Below are 12612 nucleotides of genomic sequence, written 5' to 3' on the forward strand. Positions count from 1 at the left end.
GCACACATATCCCTTGAACATTCATCTTTGAATGAAATAGAAATTAACCAGGTGGAGGTCAATGCATCAGAGAAAAATGTATGAAGGTCCCAGTGAGAGACATAATTTGATAAGTTTAAGGGGATAAAGAAGAGTGTGGAGGCATAAACAAGGCCACAGAGAGGAGCAGAGGCTACTTCGTGCCAGCCTACATCAAAGCCAGAAAGAACCTTGAGCTTCTCTCTAAGCACAGGTGAATCATTGTAACACCTATGCAGAGGGACAGCATAATTTAAAGGTATGCTTCATGCTTTGTAGAAAATGAGTTGAAAAGGAGCAAGATTAAAGGCAATAGGCCAATAAGGAGCTATCACAATCATCTGAGTATGAAATGATGGCAGCTTGTACTGGGAGAACAGCAGAATACCCCCATTCTTCATCTTCAGCAACACAGGCTGAGCTCAAGGTGGAAGGTCCACAAGGGATTCAAACCAAGGGCAGCTGCAACCTTTAAAGTCCTCTGTTTAGTACCCTACTTCTGCCAGGCAGACCTGACTTCCTTTTTTCTACAACTAATAAGAAACAATTTCATTTTACATATCAATTCCAGTTTGTCACGACCACCTCGACCAGCAAGGAAGACGCGACTCAGGAATCCTTCTCACAAGCAGTTTATTCAGGACCTTGAACAAATCTTCTGACCCCAGGGAGTGCCCGCCCACAGCTTAAAAAGGCCCGTGGGCGGCCAACCCCGGTAAGCCATGTGGCGACAGCAGATAGGTCCACATACGAGGAAGCAAGCCTGATATCCAGCCTTGACCAAATAAGGAGTTGTTTATCACAGAGAGCACTTGCTATCGGGCTAGCAGAGGCGGAAGCCAGCACCATCTTAAGGGTGCTGCATTTCGCAGCTCTCTACACCAGTTCCCTCTCCCTACCATCCTCCCTTGCTCCCCACCAAATTCCCAACCCTGCATCCACTCCCCAGGAGAGTGGGGCCTTCTATGAGGGATCATCAAAGTCTGTCACACTTTTGGGGGCAGGGCCTAGGCCATCCCCTATGTATTTAGGCTGAGAGAGTATCCCTCCATGGGAAATGGGCTCCCAACTTTTATTCCTGCACTAGGAATAAATAATGGTTCTAATGCCAGATGTCCCTTAGACTGCCCAGGCCTCCTAACTGCCACCCATGTTCAGTCCTATGCTGGTTCCCCAGCTGTCTGGCTGGGGTCCATGAGCTCCCACTTGTTCAGGCCAGCTGTTTCTGTGGATTTCCCCAGCATGATCTTGACCACTTTCTCATCACTCCTGCCTCTCTACACCTGAACTCCACGAGGCCAGCTCAGTGCTTAGTTGTGAATCTGCTTCTGCTTCCATCAGCTACTGGATTTAAGGAAGCCAACAATCTCATTATAGGGGAAGGGCATTTCAAGTCGCCTTTCCACTATTGCTTACATTCTCAGTTGGGATCATCCTTGTGGCTCTCTGGACATTACCCTAGTGCCAGATTTCTCTTTAAACCTATAATGGCTCCTCTATTAAGGTATCTCTTTTCTTGTTCTCCTCTATTCTTTCCCTGACTCAATCTTCCCGATCCCTCATGCCATCCTCCTCCCCCCCTTCTCCCTCCTCTTTCTCATACCTCCCTGCCCTCCTGCCATGTGCTCCCAATTTGCTCAGGAGCTCTTGTCCCTTTCCCCTTCACCAGGGAACCATGTATGTCTCTCTGAGGGTCCTCCTTGTTTCCTAGCTCCTCTGGAGGTGTAGATTGTGACAATTAATAAATGGGACCTTCTGAAACTGAGAAGCTTCTGTAAGGCAAAGGACACAGTCAACAAAACAAAACAGCAGCCCACAGAATTGAAAAAAACTAAGCCCACATTTGCCAGAGGGCTAATTCCAGAATATACAAAGAACTCAAGAAGCTAGTCAACAAAACACCAAATAATCCAATTAAAAAGTTGGGTACAGAGCTAAATAGAGAATTCACAATAGAGGAATCTGAGATGACAGAAAGATACTTAAGAAAGTGCTCAACATCCTTAGCCATCAGGGAAATACAAATCAAAACAACTCTGAGATACCATCTTTACACCTGGCTAAAATAAAAAACACTAATGACAGTTTAGGCTGGAGAGGATATGGAGAAAGGGGAATAGTCCTTCACTGCTGGTAAGAGTGCAAACCTGTGTGGTCACTTTGGAAATCTGTATGGAGGTTCCCCAGGAAAATGGGAATGAGTCTACCTCGAGATCCAGCAATTCCACTCTTAGGCATATACCCCAATATTCATGCAATAAGGCTCATGGCAACCTCATAACACCAAAATTCCCACCGTCTTAAGAATCTCAATATGGCCGGGCAGTGGTGGCGCACGCCTTTAATCCCAGCACTCTGGAGGCAGAGGCAGGCGGATCTCTGTGAGTTCGAGGCCGGGCTGGACCAACAGCCTCCAAAACAATACAGAGAAACCCTGTCTCGTAAAAACAAAAAAAAAAAAAAAAAGAAAAAGAAAAAAAAAGAAAAAGAATCTCAACATGGTTCGAAAGTACATCCCTTGAGATTTAAGAAATACTCAGCTGTGAGCTCCCATAAAATTCAAATTAAAAAACAAAAACACCTTACATGTTTCCAGTATACTATAGCACAGTAGGAGCATTTCCCATTCTAAGGAGAGGAACAAGAAGATAGCAATGAAACACTGAATTACAACAACACCTTAGACCATCAGGGAGATCATAGCAACTCCATGTCCAGCACCTGGAGCACATGGTGTCATTTGAGTACCAACAGGTTTGAGAAGCCCTGGTCTTATGTCCTGCTGCTGGCTGCACACCTGGTCTCACACTTGTGTTTGTCTTACTCAATGCCTCCACATCTGCAAGATCTCCATATCCAACAGTCTTGGTGACTTGGGTTTTACCTTCAAACTACAAGCAGTTCTCTGAGGGATTCCATACAAATAATTTGACCTTGCCACACATTATCTGGTCTTGTAGACTTTATTCCCAAACCATGGTACAAGCCCCACTAACCCCTGAAGTATTTGGTAGATCTGCAAAAACAGTATGTTCTAAATGAAATGATATTCTACCAAATGATCAATATGTAGCCAAGCCAGTTTGAGGAGCCACCACAGTGAACATGAGTTCCCACAGGGCTGAATGAAGAAGAGGAAAGGTATGATAAAATTGATTCCCTTCCCTTGATGGTCCTTATTTGATTAAGGTGCCTGGCAGGCCCTTTCTGTCTAAGGACCTCCACACTCAGATTTACAGGACATGAGCAGAATATGGCCAGATTCTTTGCCAGAACATAATCAAGAAATAATAAAATATAATCACGCTTGCCTCCTGGTGACAAACAGTTTTTTCATTGAACACAAGAAAGAAACGGGCATGCTGACTATCACATTTGGTATACAGCTATAATTGAACCAACAAACATAGTAAGTATGATGCTCTACAAGTGATCCCTGTTGCTTCTTCTTAAAAGTTGTATATTTTCTATTGTAAGTTTCTTTTGTATTAGTTAATTTGCTTGTTGCTATGACAACACATGTGACAGAGGCAGCTTAAGGCAGGAAGGGTTTGTTTTGGCTCATAATTTGAATGCACAGTCCTCCCTGGCAGACAAGTCATGGTGGCAGGAGATTGAGACCAACCATTGCACCCACAGTCAGGAAGCAGAGAGACATAAATGATGGTGGCTCTGCTCAGGCTTTTCTTTGTATTCATCCCTGTAACCTAGCCTGTGGAATGATGCTCACAAATTCAAGACAGATCTTCTCTCCTTTTACCTCCGCTGGTATCTGGTAGGATGTTTTAGAAACATTTGTAGAATGTGTATGCTCTTCCTCTCTTGATGATCCATTACCTTGCATATACTCCACTAACTGAGTGTTCCAATAAGGCTTCTATTGCAAAGGTTTCCAGCCTCAGGGATCAGTGGCTAGTAACTGATACAATGAGATTTTAATGAAGACCAAGATCAAGGCCCAGAGAGCTCAGCACGCATGAGCACATGTGTGTGCCCACCCTTTTTGATGGGCAGTTCTTCATGTAGGGAAAGATACAAGTTCTACCTTCTCAAGGATAGTGCACATCTTCATTTTCCTTGATGCTCTTTACTAATGACTGAAGCTCAGTGGACATGGGAGATTAAGTATAAGACAGAAAAGGCAGAACGAAAGTGTCTTAGTTCAAGTGCATAATTCATAAAGTCTGAATATTAATATTAATGATCCTGTTCTCTGTAGTCAGGCAAATGAAATATGCAGGGGAAGATAAACTTGGAAGCCGAGAAACTTCAGGTATTTTATACTTAGTTCCCCTGAGGGCATAGCTATAAAAGTACAGCCAGATTTGTATAGCAAATTAGAGCATGTTAAGGGCTTTTGTGTGTTAGCTTGCATTATGCTTATCGTGAAGCTGGTGAGACAGAAGAGAGCTTCCACTTAGAAATGAGGAAACTGAGGCTCCACCAACATCATAGAGCTTGCCAGAGGCTGAGCTGGAGCATGAAATCAGGTGACTTGATTACAAAGCCCAGTCTCTTCATGGCCTCACTTTGCTTTGTGATACAATTAATATTATATTAACAAATTCCTGTTATTGTTATATTACACAGAAACTCTAAGTAAAAGCCATTGTGGTCAGTCATATGCCTTACAACCTCTTTGTTTTGGAAACTTTCTTAGTCTGTAAAGTGAGATTTACTACACACACACACATACACACATGCATATATACACACATAAACATGCATATACATACAACATGCATATACATACACACACATATATAAAGATATTCATACGTGTACAAACATGCATATACACAACATGTGCATCTAGGTACATATGCATATATATGTATACATATATGTCTAAGCCCATGCATACCTACTTACACATACACACATATAACACATACATAAGGGCATACCAATATGCACACATGCACAAACACATGTGTTCATTTACTTACACGAACACACAAATCCTGACATCATTTCAGGAAAGATTCTGGGATTTCTTCAAGGGAGAAGTAGGTTCTGAGTCCAGAAAGGAGCTGGAGCCAGAGCTCGATTTCTGAAGTAGTAAACTCTGCCATTTCTTCAGCACAAATGAAGGTTTATTTATTTTCCAGAATGTAAACTTCATCTCATAATTGTTACTGTGCTATTGTTCTCTCCATTGTGGGGATCATTGGGTCTTTCTGAAGAAAGGCATGTTTTATCCATGATAGAAATATGGGAAGTTTCTTATTACCTTGGTGCTCTAAGGCCCATTGTGGGGAAAATTGTCTTAGAAGCCCCTATTTCTTTTTAGTGGTTTAAGGCTGGTCTTAATGGTTAATGGGGAAGGACTGCTATAATGATTTCACTTCTGTTTCCTAAGTCTGCTTATTTTTCATAGTGAAAGTTTTATTGTTAAAAAGCAAAATAAACACAGTACCTTTTGATGAAGATGGTTGTTCAGGGAAAATTACCTTTAATTACTTAGATATTTAGTCTGTCAACAAATATTTGCTGAACTTCTATTGTTACTTTGTAACAGCATTATTGCAACAGTGACCAGGAGCTGGATTTGCCTCTCATACCTTTAAAGGGGCCTTAACAAGAATGACAGTAGATGAAGGAAAGCCATGCAGGGTAAAAAGTGAGATGGACTCTCAAGAGGACCAGGAAAGCTCTTCCAGGAGCCGCCACTGTAAGTGATCTACAGTGGGGAAAATGGTTCAGCCTGGAAAATTACTGAAAATTCCAAGATGTGCTTAGCTACTTTCATTTTGGGAATTTTCAATTAAGTCTCAAATTTAATGTACCATGTTCTTCTGCTGTCCACCCCTGGCATCCCTGCAAAATTCTACTTTCTAATGTTCTGCCCTGTTCAGTACACGTTTCCTGGCAAAGGACAGAATATCTTGCTAGAGAGCCCTGACTTTTCACTGGAACCTGCTTAATTAAGCTTGCTATTAAACCCTCACCCTGCCTCTGTGTAGGATCACTTGGACTGCCCATAGTGATTGTCTTTATTACAACAGCAATGCACTCTAATGCCTATTTAGTAAATGCTTTGTATCAGGTCTCTGCTGATGCGCTCTAAGCATTGTAAGATGGAGAGTTAGCAATTGTCTCTGCCCATAGTTAGTTTCTGGAGAGCAAAGACTATGACATCAGCTCTAACCCATCACCTAGGATTTCCTCTGCCTTAGCCTCATAAACATAAACCTTTCTCACCTCCATCTTTACACATAATAACTGTACCTCTCATGTTTTATATCACTCATGTGTAGAAGGCACTTTTGTGTATTTTACTAGGAACTACTACACATAAGATTAGTCATTTACTTTAGCATCTGTACTTTCAGAAAATTATTTCAAGGTAATCAAAGTAACCAGTCAAATATTAGAGTGTCATGGTATTCTTTCCAGTATTATTTACAATGGTTCAAGTTGTGTGCACTTTTGAACCTAGACAATCTCTCTATAATCTGCATTTTCCTCTTCCCTGTGCTAATTAGCTTCCCATTACTGTTTTTAAAAGTCTTCCCTGAGTGAAATGATAGACTCTAGATATCCCCTATGTGGAAGGAATTGGCAATAGGGTGGGAGGATGGGGGGATGGTGGAGGGGTGCGGGAGGAGGGGAGGGAGAGGGAACTGGGATTGACATGTAAAACAAGCTATTTAAAATTAAAATAAAAAAATATAAGAGAAAAAAATAGCTGGGTGTTGGTGGTGCATGCCTTTATAATCCCAGAACTCGTGAGGCAAAGGCAGGCAGATCTCTGTGAGTTAGAAGCCAGCCTGGTCTACAGAGCGAGTTCCCAGGACAGGCTCCAAAGCAATACAGATAAACCCTGTCTTGAAAAACCACAAAAACATCTTAAAAACATGAGTAATTTACTTCACAAGTTCCAGCCCATAATCATTTGATTCTGTCGCTTTGGGCCTATGGTAGCACAGTACACCATAGTAGGTGTACATGGGGAGGCTGTGCTTTTAGCTAATGACTGTCAGGAAGAGGAGATCAATAGTTTGTACCCGGTGACTTAGCTTGCTCCCACTAGGATAGGCCTCTGGCAACAAAGAGTTTAGCAGTGGCCCATCCAAAGCACAGCATTTCTCCTCAGGCTCCTCTTCATTTCCCTCTAGTTTGTTCTTCCAGTGGAAGATGCATTAGTGGTGCTTTGAGGAGAGCACAGGTGGGGAGATAAGCCCAGTCAAACCACCATGAAGGTCCAGAGCTGGGTTTTATATTACTGATAGTAATAATTTAAGATGGGTTACTCCAGAGAAGTTTTACCTACCTTTCTGCCAACTGCATGGACAACAAATGGAAGGAATTCTGACTGATCTGCTTGTGATCCCGCTTCTCTATGTAATTCCTTTGGGAGTTTCCTCTTCATTCACACCAAAGTTAGTGACATGGGAAAATTTCTTCCTAGACTCCCAGAGGATACACTTCTGACAGTAGCTCTATAGAGTCTAGTTATGTTGGGATGGTCTATGTTAAATCCCCCCATTGTCTTGGGTGGGCTCTGAGTATTGTGATCAGTACCTGAGCCTGTGAGCCTACAAAAACTGACCCTTAGATTTCACAACTTCCAGAAGCAGAGGTTCCTCACTTAGTAAATCCAGTCACTTGAATATCAGTCTAAGTTTGCCTGTTTCACTGCCTCCTCTAATTATATAGTTTCTGAATCGTATTTCATCTGATTCTAAGGTAGGTAGAATTCTGCTCTCTTCCCATTTAGTCACATAAAGAGATGGGTGCTATATTTTATGCCAAGGATCAGTTTGACTCTTCTCTTTGACTTAGATGTAGCATTTAACTTTGTTCCTGTCTATTACAAAGTACCCAGAGAGCAGCTGAGTCTCGTGATAGGTGTGTGGCAGAGAGCAGCTGAGTCTCGTGATAGGTGTGTGGCAGAGAGCAGCTGAGTCTCGTGATAGGTGTGTGGCAGAGAGCAGCTGAGTCTCGTGATAGGTGTGTGGCAGAGAGCAGCTGAGTCTCGTGATACGTGTGTGGCAGAGAGCAGCTGAGTCTCGTGATAGGTGTGTGGCAGAGTGGGTTAGAGGGAATGAGCAGATCGGATTGAGAGTGTTGTTTGACCCTGTAAGTCAGAGTGATTAACCAGTCCATCTTCCAGCTCCATTCACCTCCAATTTCTCCCTGTCTTCTTTCCCTGGTCAATGTGAAAAGAATCACACTGCTAATCCATGTAGGAGGCAAGTCGAGATTAATGGACTGTCACACACTTCTAAGAAATCTAATTTTCCTCCAGTGAGATACTCAAATACATTGCAATGTGTAATGGGAAAGCCATAGTAGGTAAATCTTTTACTTATATTTCTTCAGTCTATTTAGAGGAGATAGCAACTCTCCCTTGATGTCTTCCAAGAGTATCACCACAGAAAAATAAAATCAATGGAAAGACGCTCTGAATGCCCATTTCTACAAAAGAGAGCTAGAACTTATGCAGATTTAAAGGGGGAAAGGTATACACCAAGTGCAGAGGTAGAGTCACTAATCATTTGCCCACCTATCCATTAACCTGTATGCCCACCAATTTAGCCATTCATTAAACAATCACCTATAAAACTTTTCCTCCCTCTGCCTACTTAACTGTCAACTCTCTAATTCATTAATGAAACCATAATTCCCACCTACCAATTGTTTTCATCTAGCTATCCATCTCCCTGTATATTAAATATTGGTTTACTTTTATTTTAACATGCACACCTATTATTCAAGTACCTGTCACACATTTGAACAATAATGTTGGAGCCCAGTATGAACATCAAACTGTGTAAACACCAATACTGCTGCTGAGGAAAAATAAAACAATGTGTGATGAGAACTTTAGTGTGAACTTGAAGGTGGAGCAAGTGATGTTTCAAATGGAAGGGAGAAAGAGAATGAAGATGCATGACATTTTATTCAATAACCTAAAAGAATTATGATTTAATTTTCTGTAGACCCTCATTAAGCAGTCATGTAGATTTTGAATAAGTAGAAATCCTCTGCAACTCTCGTCATAGTTATACTTCCTGATTCCTGATTCAATAAAGGTGTAATGAATGACTGATGCTTTATGCCAGGCCCTGTGCTGTGTATTTTATATGTGACAAGATTTAATCTCAAGCCCATCAGAGAAATATTACTTACATTGTAAGTGAAAATGAAACTGAGGATTAACAAGATACATACAATTAAAGATTAGTGAGAGGTTGAACTTATATTCAAACCCACTTTAATTCAATAATAAATGTATACTCCTGTTTACTAACTACTGTTAGTAAATAGTTAACAAGATATTACAATCAGCTCATTCACACATTGTTTTAGTACCCATAACATCATCTGTGATCCAAGAAGCACTACCTCTACATTAGAGATAAAGAAGCTAAGGGTTAGAAACTTTTCTAGAACTTTCTGAAGTTCATGGAGCTTGTAAGAGTCAGAACTAACTTATGAACCCAAGACTTTATCTCTAGGGTTCATGCATTTAAGCCAATGTACCTCACCTTCAAACCCTGATGTGTAAGATGAGAAGTACACACCATCATTATGACACAAAATTCAAAGAAGCTAATGGGCCAACAATAGACAGGTACTGAGAAAGGTCATTTCATGCCAGCCAGAAACACTTCCAATATCAAAGAGGAATCTGAAAACTAAAGCAGACTAGGATATACAGGAAAATAATATTGGGAATCCCAGGATGTACAGGAAACATAGTGTTAGGAATCCCAGAATATAAAGGAAAAAATAACAATGAGAACCAAAGAGAAAGAACCACACTAATAAGAATGCATCAATCATGATAAGGAGTCATCAAGCCATGTAGAACTGCACAGAAGTCTACAAAACAGAGACTTCTGGGAAGTTGAAGGTATTCCTATCAGTAAGTAAGTTCCTCTCTGCAGAGACATTACTATCCTAACTGCCTATTAGCCTTTGAAATGGTCTTATTTAATGCCATTAGACAGGGTACAATATGAACTAGATTTTTTTCCTTTTTTTAACATTTTTTATTTATTTTAGAAGCACTCTTATTTACATACCCATAACCCCACTCCCTCACCCTCCCATCCTCCCATGCTCCCCACCAACTCTCAAATCCACCCCACTCACTCCCCAAGGATAGTGAGGCCCTCCCTGGGGCATCACCAAAGTCTATCACATCATTTGGGGGAGGGCCCAGGCCCTCCTTCAGATATATGGGCTGCAATAGTATCCGTCCACAGGGAATGGGCTCCCAAAGTCCATTTGTGCTCTATGAATAAACACTATCTCCACTGTTAGGGGTCCCATGGACTTGCTAGGCCTCTTAGCTGGCACCCACATTCAGAAGACCTGGTTCTGTCCAATACTGGATCCCCCAATTTATGACTAGGGTCTGTGTGCTCTCATTGGGTCAGGTCAACTGTTTCTGCTGGTCTCTCCAGTTCCATCTTGGTTAATTTGGTCATCTTTCCTCCTTCTCCACAACTGGATTTGGGGAATATGGCTCAGTGCTCAGCTGTGGGTACCTGTTTCTGCTTGGATCAGCTACTGAGTCAAGACTCTAGGAATGGTAACCAAGGTAGTTATCAATCTCATTATAGGGGAAAGGCATAAAAGGAAGCCTCTCCACTGATACGTAGATTCTTAGGTGGGGTCATCCTTGTGGATACCCTAACATGTCCCCTGTGCCAGAACTCTCTCCAAATCTGTACTGGCTCCCTCTATCAAGGCATCTCCTTTTTTGCTCTACTCTATTCCTCCCCGGTCTCAGTCCTCCAGTTCTCTTCCTACCCTCCCTATCTCCTCCTCTCCCCTTCCCACCTCCCTCCTCTCTATCCCTTTACTCCCACTTTGCTCAGGGTTTCTTTCTTTCTCCCCTTCTGCTGGTGGCCATGAGTTTTCTCTTAGGGTTCTCCTTGTTTCCTAGCTCCTCTGACGATGTGGATTGTAGGCTGGTAATTCTTTGCTCTATGTCTAAAATCCATATGTGAGTGAGTACACACCCTGTTTGTCTTTTTGTGACTGGGTTACCTCACTCAGGATGGTTTCTTCTAGTTCCCTGCATTTGTCTGCAAATTTCAGGATTCCATTGTTTGTTTTTTGTTGTTGTTGTTTTTTATTTTTTGTTTTTTTATGCTGAGTAGTACTCTGTTGTGTAAATGTACCACATTTTCTTTTCCATTATTCAGTTGAGGGGCAGCTAGACTGCTTCCAGGTTTTGACTATTACAAACAATGCTGCTATGTGTGGCGCCTGCGCCACAAGCAACTTCGAGGTATCAGGAAAAGAAAGACCAGACGTCCAGCTGTTTGTACTAAAAAGTGTCTTTATTTTGCAAGTGCTAAGAGGTCTCTCTCTTGTAGGAACAGTCTTACAACACAGTAGAAAAACCCCAGGTGGAAGAGAGCGTGTTTTCCTCCTGCTAGATGTTGATGTCAGTGGGGCCATGTGGGGGCAGTAAGCCAGGACTAGAAAACAGGATGCACCTATGGCTATCAGCTCACAAATAACTCAGAGACCCTGCGGGGGCTAGGCCTCAACAGCTATGAGAATAGTTGAACAGATGTCCTTATTGTATGGATGTACATTATTTTGGTATATGCCTAAGAGTGGAATTGCTGAGTCTTTTGGAAGACTGAGTCCCACTTTCCTGAAAAATATCCATACTGATTTCCAAAGTGACTGTACGAGTTGGCACTCCCACCAGAATTGGAGGAGTGTTCCCCTTTCTGCACATCCTCTCCAGTATAAATTGTCATTGGTGTTTTTGATTTTAGCCTTTCTGTCCAGGTATACGATAGTATCTCAGAGCTGTTTTGAGTTGCATTTCCCTAATGACTAAGGATGTTGAACACGTTCTCAAGTATTTCTCAGCCATTTTATATTCCTCTGTTGAGATTGCTCTATTTAGTTATGCCCCCCACTTTTTAATTGGATCCTTTGGTGTTTTGGAGACTTGCTTCTGAGTTCTTTGTAAATTTTGGACATCATTCCTCTGTCGGATATGGGGTTAGTGAATGTCTTTTCCCATTCCCACTGCCTATTTGTCTTGTTGAGTGTGTCTTTTTCCTTACAGAAGCTTCTCAGTTTCAAAAGTCCCATTAGTTAATTGTCAATCTCACTGTCTGTGCTACTGGTGGTGTGTTCATGAAGCAGTCTCCTGAACCTGATCATTCGGGAGTACCTCCCACATTTTCTTTTAAGAGGTTCAGTGTGGCTGGATTTATGTTGAGATTTTTGATCCATTTGGACTTCAGTTTTGTGCATGGCAATAAACATGGATCTACCTGCAGTCTTCTACATGCCAATATCCAGTTATGCGAGCACAATTTGATGAAGATGCTTTCTTTTTTCCATTATATAACTTTAGCTTCTTTGTCAAAAATTAAGTGTTCATAGGTGTGTGGCCTAATATCAGAGTTTCAATTCAATTCCATTGGTCCACCTGTATATTTTTGTGCCAATACCAAGCTGTTTTCAGGACTATATCTTTATAATAAAGCTTGAAGTCAGCGATGGTGTTGCCTCCAGAAGTTGCTTTATTGTACAGGGTTATTTTGGCTATCCTGGGTCTTTTCTTTTTCCATATGAAGTTGATTATTGCTCTTTTAAATC

Source organism: Mesocricetus auratus, unplaced genomic scaffold (assembly GCF_017639785.1).
Source record: "Mesocricetus auratus isolate SY011 unplaced genomic scaffold, BCM_Maur_2.0 Super-Scaffold_100041, whole genome shotgun sequence".
NCBI classification, from domain to species: domain Eukaryota; kingdom Metazoa; phylum Chordata; class Mammalia; order Rodentia; family Cricetidae; genus Mesocricetus; species Mesocricetus auratus.